Raw genomic sequence first — 7453 nt, forward strand, 5'->3', positions numbered from 1 at the left:
TTGCCCCAGAACTGCTCCCACAACATAGTCGCTTGTATCGCACATCAGTTCGAAAGGTTGCCCCCAGTCGGGGGCCACTATGATTGGTGCAGTCACCAGTTTCATCTTCAACTCCTCAAACGCTACCCTACAGTCCTCAGAAAACACAAAAAGGGTGATCGTTTTTAAGCAGTTTACACAAGGGGTTAGCAATTTTGGAGAAATCTTATATAAACCATCTATAGAAACCGGTGTGGCCAAGGAAACTTCTTATTGCTTTAACGGAAGTGGGTGGTGGTATCTTTTCTATCACATCAACCTTTGCAGGATCCACCTCAATGCCTTTACTTGACACTAGGTGCCCCAGGATTATACCTTCCTGTACCATGAAATGACACTTTTCCCAGTTGAGCACCAGATTGGTCTCCACACATCTTTTCAGCACTATTTTCAGATTCTTAAGGCAGTCATCGAATGAGTCTCCCACCACTGAGAAATCATCCATGAAGACTTTCATTATGTCTTCAACCATATCTGTGAAGATGGACATCATGCACCTTTGAAATGTGGCGGGTGCATTGCATAGCCGAACGATATTCTCCGAAAAGCGTAGACGCCATATGGACAAGTGAATGATGTTTTCTCTCTATCTTCTGGGGCAATAGAGATTTGATTATACCCTGAGTATCCATCCAGAAATCAGAAGTGGGACCTCCCAGCCAATCTATCTAGCATCTGATCAATGAACGACAAGGGAAAATGGTCTTTTCGGGTGGCCTTGTTCAATCTTCTGTAGTCCATACAAATTCGCCATCCCGTGACTGTTCTTGTTGAGATCAGCTCGTTGTTCTCATTTTGCACAACAGTCATTCCACCTTTCTATGGCACATATTGAACTGGGCTAATCCAATTACTGTCAGAGATGGGGAAAATGATTCCCGCATCTAACCACTTTATCACCTCCTTTTTCACAACTTCTTTCATGTTGGGGTTCAACCTTCTTTGATGTTCTCTAGAAGGTTTGTGGCTGTCTTCCAGTAAAAGTTTATGCATACATAAGGCTGGGCTGATACCCTTAATGTCTGTAATGGTCCAACCAATTACAGTTTTGCACTCTATTAATACCTGCAAAAGCTGTTCTTCCTGCACATCTAACAAACCAGATGAGATAATAACATGTAAAGTTAAGTTAGGTCCTACTAAAGCATACCTGAGATGAGGTGGTAGTGGTTGCAGTTCCAGTTGTGGTGGCTCTTCGATCGATGGATTAGCTGGAGGAGTTTTTCTTTCTTCTAAGTGCAAAGACTCAAATTCGAGCTTTCTTTTCCAGAACCATTGGCCTTCAAGAGCCAGCACCCGCTCCGCCAAGTGTTCTCCATCTATATGAGATAGGCTGCTATCGGGTCTTTAGCGATCATAGTCTCATCTTCCTCCTCCAAAATTACATCCACAACTTCTATTAGAGAGCAGTTAGCAAATTCACTTGGTCGCCGCATAGACTTATGTACATTGAATGTTATCTCTTCATCGTGCATTCTCATTTTTAGCTCTCCAATTTCACAATCAATTATAGCTCTCCCAATGTCCAAGAATGGTCTTCCCAAAATTACAGGAATCTCCTCGTCAACCCTGCAGTCTAGAATGACAAAATCTGCTGGAAACACAAACTTTCCAACCTGCACTAGTACATTATCAAGGATACCTGATGTCCTCTTCACTGTCTGATCGGCTAGCTGTAGTAACATGGATGTGGGACTTGCTCTTCCAATGCCTAACCTTTTGTAGATAGCCAAGGGCATCAAGTTTATGCTTGCCCCTAAATCATAAAATGCTTTAGCAAAAGCATAGCTGCCTATTGTGCATGGGATTGTGAAACTCCCTGGGTCTGACAACTTCTTAGATATGGGTCTCATCACGACAGCACTACAGGTCTGGGTTAGTGTAACAGTGGCCAAGTCTTTAAAGTCAAACTTGCGAGATATCAAATCCTTCATCATTTTGGCATACCCAGGCATCTCCCTCAAGGTGTCAATCAGTGGGATGTTTACCTGGATTTGGTTCAACATCTCCATGAATTTCTTATACTGCTCATCCTTTTGATATTTGGCCAATCTTTGTGGAAATGGTGCTGGAGGTCACTTCCTTCCTGTGATTTGAGTTTTATCCTGCTTAGGCACTACTTCTACTGTTGTTTCTTGTGCTACCTCAGTCTCCTTAGCCACCTCCTTTTCTTTTCTTGTGCTCTCTTGTGCATGTTGTATCAACACCTCAGTTAACCTTGTTGAATCATCTACCTCAATGGGTACTGGCACAAGTGTTTCAGTTGGTCGGCTTTCGCGAGCAATTTCTTGCTTTAGATCTAGGTCTCTACCATTTCTTAGACTCACTGCCATAAGCTGTTTCAGGCCCTGCTCTTTTGGATTGACTTGTGTGTCTGCAGGTAACGTCCCTTGGGGGCGATTATTCAGAGCCATTGGTATCTGTCCTAATTGAATCTCAATGCCTTTTATCGCTGATTTGTATGCGTCCACTCTCTCTTGCATTTTTCCATTGGACCCAATCAATTGTTGCAGCATTCCTTTAATTTCAAACAACCCATCATCTTGTCTCACTATTTGCTGTTGTTGAGGCTGTTGATAAGCTAGCTACTGATTTTGTTGGTTGTATCCCTGTTGCCTTTGGTACGACACAACTTGACTCTGTGGTCGCATTGCTCCAAGATTGTTGCTATTATTGTACTGTTGCTGTGCGGGTCTATATTGTTGATTCTGTTGCCCCCAATTTTGACCACCTTGCCTCTGTCCTCCATAGTTGGCCACATAGTTCATATCTTCCTGATAGTGCTGGTTGTCACTTTACGCACTCCAAGTGCATACATATAGTTGGTTAATGCATGGTGTACATAATCCCCCATTAGTCGCGCCAACTATGTGTACCTGCTGCTTCTGGCCTGATTCATTGATCTTTTTGGTGAGGATACTCATTTGCATCATCAGAATGGCCATATTTTTGCCTATGGAGTTGTCTGGGTCCAAAGCCACTGAGTGAACGACATGAGTGATCGTAGAGTCTTTTGTCATCCATCCTGAGTTTTGAGCCATTTTATCAAATAGGATCTTGCATTCTCTGAATGATTTGCTCAAAAATGCTCCACCTACTGAAGCATCAACATTGGCCTTTAAGTTGTCTGCTAATCTCATGTAGAACCTCTGCCCTAACATATGATCTGGAATGCCATGATGTGGACACTTAACCAGCATGCCCTTGAACCTCTCCCACGTTTCTTGTAGTGTTTCTGTTGGTCTCTACCTGAAGCTCAATATCTCATCAATTTGTTTGGCAGTCTTATTGGGTGGGTAGAACTTGTTCAAAAATTGCTTGACCAATTCCTCCCAAGTAGTGATAAAGTTTATGGGGAGTGAATTAATCCAAGTTTGAGCCTCTCCCGTCACCGAAAATGGAAACAATAACAACTTTATTGCTTCTGGTGTCACATTAGGTTGCCTTTGTGTGACACATATCGACAGGAAATTTTTCAAATGCTGCTGAGGAACTTCAATGTAAGATCCTGAGAACAGTCCCTTGTTCTACAATAAATGTAGAATGTTATTTATGATTTGAAATGATTCCGCTTGTATCTGATGGACTGCAATTGCGTTTGCCAGATTTTTGGCGGTGGGTTGTGCCCAATCATACAATGCCGCTTCTGGCACAAGAGGCACCACACCCTGATTGTTCAGGTCATTCGCATTATTTCCGTTGTGTGGATTTTCTATTCCGTCATCCATGTCTGGTTCGATATGTTCTGTTGAGTTCTGTTGTTGTTTGCCCTTCTTGTTTGCACGATTCAGTTCTTTGAAAACTTTCTCAGGATCTGATAATGCTTCGAATAATTCACCAGTTCTTGAGGAGTTTCTAGGATTGCACCTGTAATACCCAAGACTACAAACATTAGAATTTCAATGTATTTAGTTTAAAATGAAGAATATTGAATACACTAAGAATTCTAGCACTTCTTTTAGTTGCAATTAATAACACCATTAATTCCCCGGCAACGATGCCTTATAAAAAGGACTAAGCGGTTGTTGCAAATATATTTCGGTTAACAAGTTCGGAGTCGAATCCCACAAGGAATTAACCTATTAAGCACAGCTACTAGACTCGCACAAATTCACGCAATCAATATTCAGAAATATTTAAATAATAATTTGGATGTTTACTAACTAAATATTACGTAATAAAAATGCAGTAATTAATAACTAACTACGAACAAGTTGTAGATAAGAATTGGAATGGTCTAAGGTTCTGATTTTCCCTATTGTCGGAATCCTTTTTGCTATATTTCCTATAAATTTGCCTAAGTTTTCTCTACCGATCATGAGCTCTTTGAGTATCGTAATTCTCTCCCGAGTAGCTACCATAATTTACTACACATACTTTTCCGAATTACGCTAGCTGGCACTAAGTTACGGCTCACGCGGATCGCACCAAGGCTTCGTTATTCTTAATCTCACCTTTAAACCCTCCGTATTGATCCCTCATATACGTTAGGAGTGATATTGTTCAACAACTACCTAAATATGCACTCTCTTCCGAGTAATACACACTAAATAGGCACAATTGATTGAGAGCTCTTCAACCAACCACAATATAAATATAGTTGAACAAATAGAGAAAAACTTCGACAAATCTATATTAACGTAACAGAAAAATTATCTTCTAATAGGTTCCATCAAAACCCTAGATTAGAAGTTTAGCTACTCGTACTCATAGTAACAATATCCCAAGTATTTTACATAAATAAATTACAAAGTAAAGATGAAGGAATGTAGAAATCGATGATTCTTTCCTCCAACGGGTGTTCCACGAGCTATTCTTTCCTCCGGTCACAAAACTCCTTCGAAAGTGGTGTTTAATGTCTATTTATATATGTAGGAAAAGACCTAAACAACATAGCCCAAGTCCTAGTCAAACAAGGAGACAAAATAAGCCTTCAAAATCCGGATCAAGCTCGCCTCAGACCGCGCCTTGCGAGGTAAAACGCAAGATGAACCTCGCCCCGGACCATGCGACGCCTGCCTCCACATGAGCTCATCCTCGCCTTATCCCTCGCGTCGCCTGCTCCCACTCGAGCTCAAAGGCTCGTCTCGCCAGCTCTAACGCGAGCTCAATAGCTCGCTTCTCCAGCTTTCTCATTTTTCTGCTGCTCACTTCTTTCTTTCTTCTTTTCAACTGTTTTCGAGCACGCTTTAAACTTTAAATATTTCTTTTGCTATACTTTCATCTCTAATGTACCTACACATAAAATATACTCCATTACACGCAAATAAAGTATAGTTTGGCATTAAGGCACCTAAAATATAAGGTAAATAATATACTAAAATATGGAATTATAACCGAACATCAGTTTTTCTCTTTCTATTTTTGGTTATTGTTTTGTGGTTATTACCGTAGTGATGTAGCAGCTTGGGGATGAGAAAGTAGGTAAGGAAGTATCATGAAATAAGTAAAAACAAAGAAATACTATATTATTAAAAAGGGGACTTGTGGCCTTGATCGCTTCTTTCGCCAAAAAGAATACAATACAAACGATGAGATCAAGTAAGAAAACTAGTCAATAAAGTTTATGATAAAATGATAAGTATTTCTTCATTCTTAATCAGAGGTCTTGGGTTTAAAGTTTATGTATGAAATTACCTTTGTTAATGAGCATTTTGTATACGTGGAACTTCTCAATGCAAATCTAAATTTAATTGAAGCCTAATACGAGTACCGAACACTACTAACAAATCATAATAATTAAATTAGTGGTGGGATAGGGTTGTGCCACTAAATCCTTATGCAATGACCGTATCCAGCTGCCAGAGTCCACACGCGCTAAACCTACAAAAAACAAAAAAAAGGAATAAGAAGGGGTACTAATTAATTACTAATCTAGGTGGTTTAAGCTAAAGGAGGATTAATTTTCTCGTAAGCCAATTTTTGCAAGTATTGCCCTAGTTTGGGTGACCTAGTGGTAGGAGACGGATGTTAATTAAAGGTAAAAGTGAAAGGCACATCGTCTTCTCTTAAAATTTTAAATTACCTCTATCTCATGGTAAAAAAGACGCGCTTAGAATTATAGTAATTGTAGTTTTTAGAGTATTTTTCATAATTGTAATTGGCCCTTGTTTGGTAAGAATTGAAGCTAATTGAAGGGGAAAGTATACAGTTAGCCACTACTTAGAGATGTCTTTACTCTTTATCCACTGTTTAAAATGTATTTACTCTTTAGCTAGTGCTTAATAATTTTTTACCCGTCCGGACGAAAATACCCCTGTGCTAGACATGGGTGTTGTGTAAATATTAAGGACAAAGTTTCCTGTATTTTCACCTTCCATTGTTAAACTTTAGGACATCATATCCTTAACTTCATATGTGTAGTGTAAATGTTAAGGACATGACATCCTTAACTTCATGTGTACAGTGTAAATATTAAGGACATAATGTCCTTAACTTGTATTTGCACCTTCTGTTGTTAAACTTTAGGACCTCACGTCCTTAACTTCATATGTGCAGTATAAATGTTAAGGACATGATGTCCTTAACTTCATGTATGCAGTGTAAATGTTAAGGACAGTGTCCTTAACTTTATGAGTGTTGTGTAAATATTAAGTACACGATGTCCTTAACTTCATGAATGCTGTTAAAGACAAAGTGTCCTGTATTTGTACTTTTCGTTGTTAAACTTTAGGATATCATGTCCAACTTCATATGTACAGTGTAAATATTAAGGACATGACGTCCTTAACTTCATATGTGCAGTGTAATGTTAAGGACACCATGTCCTTAATATTTACACAGCACTTATGAAGAAAGGTAAAAAATATCTTTTCGTATTAATTTTAATAGAGTAGTGACTATGTTTGCTCAACATTAAAAATAGGAAAAAAGGCCAGATTTGTCCTTGTACTTTGGTAAATTGTTTACGTTTATACCTTGTTCTACTTTCCGTCCAAAAATGTCCCCACCGTTAACAAAGTAGATAATATCACCTCCAACTCTAACGGATTTCCAATGTGGCAATGGGACCCCTCACTTTAACTGCCAACTGAGCAATTACCAGCCCAAATTTTAAAAGGCCCGTGCCTATTTCTTTGACCCAAAGACCCGTTCCCATTAATGGCTACCTCTCCTCTTTCTTAGAATCCATAAGTTAGATATCGAAATTTTAGCTCAACATTGCTCAAGTGAAAAATAATAAAAAAGGAAAAAAGAAAATTATCTCCATCTAATTTCGTCTTGTCCATTTCACCACCACCACAACCAACATGTTCTTCTTCTTTTCCATTTCCATCCATTAACTACTTTATTTTTTTAAATCTTTTTCAGCCATTTTCTTCTAGACCCATTTCACTACTTTTTTCTTTACCTATTTCATCACAAGAATCTCTCATGTAACATGCGAAATTAGAGTTTTTTCGACATCAGAGAC

The 7453-nt window shown here is 39.1% G+C and overlaps 1 non-coding gene across 1 annotated transcript; it reads left to right on the plus strand.

The window, feature by feature from the left end:
• Positions 1–3210: 3210 nt before the first annotated feature.
• On the plus strand, positions 3211–3317 carry LOC142173966 (small nucleolar RNA R71). Its single transcript, XR_012703331.1, has one exon. It is a non-coding gene; the product is annotated as a small nucleolar RNA R71 (small nucleolar RNA).
• Positions 3318–7453: the final 4136 nt, after the last annotated feature.

Source organism: Nicotiana tabacum, chromosome 19, assembly GCF_000715075.1.
Source record: "Nicotiana tabacum cultivar K326 chromosome 19, ASM71507v2, whole genome shotgun sequence".
NCBI classification, from domain to species: domain Eukaryota; kingdom Viridiplantae; phylum Streptophyta; class Magnoliopsida; order Solanales; family Solanaceae; genus Nicotiana; species Nicotiana tabacum.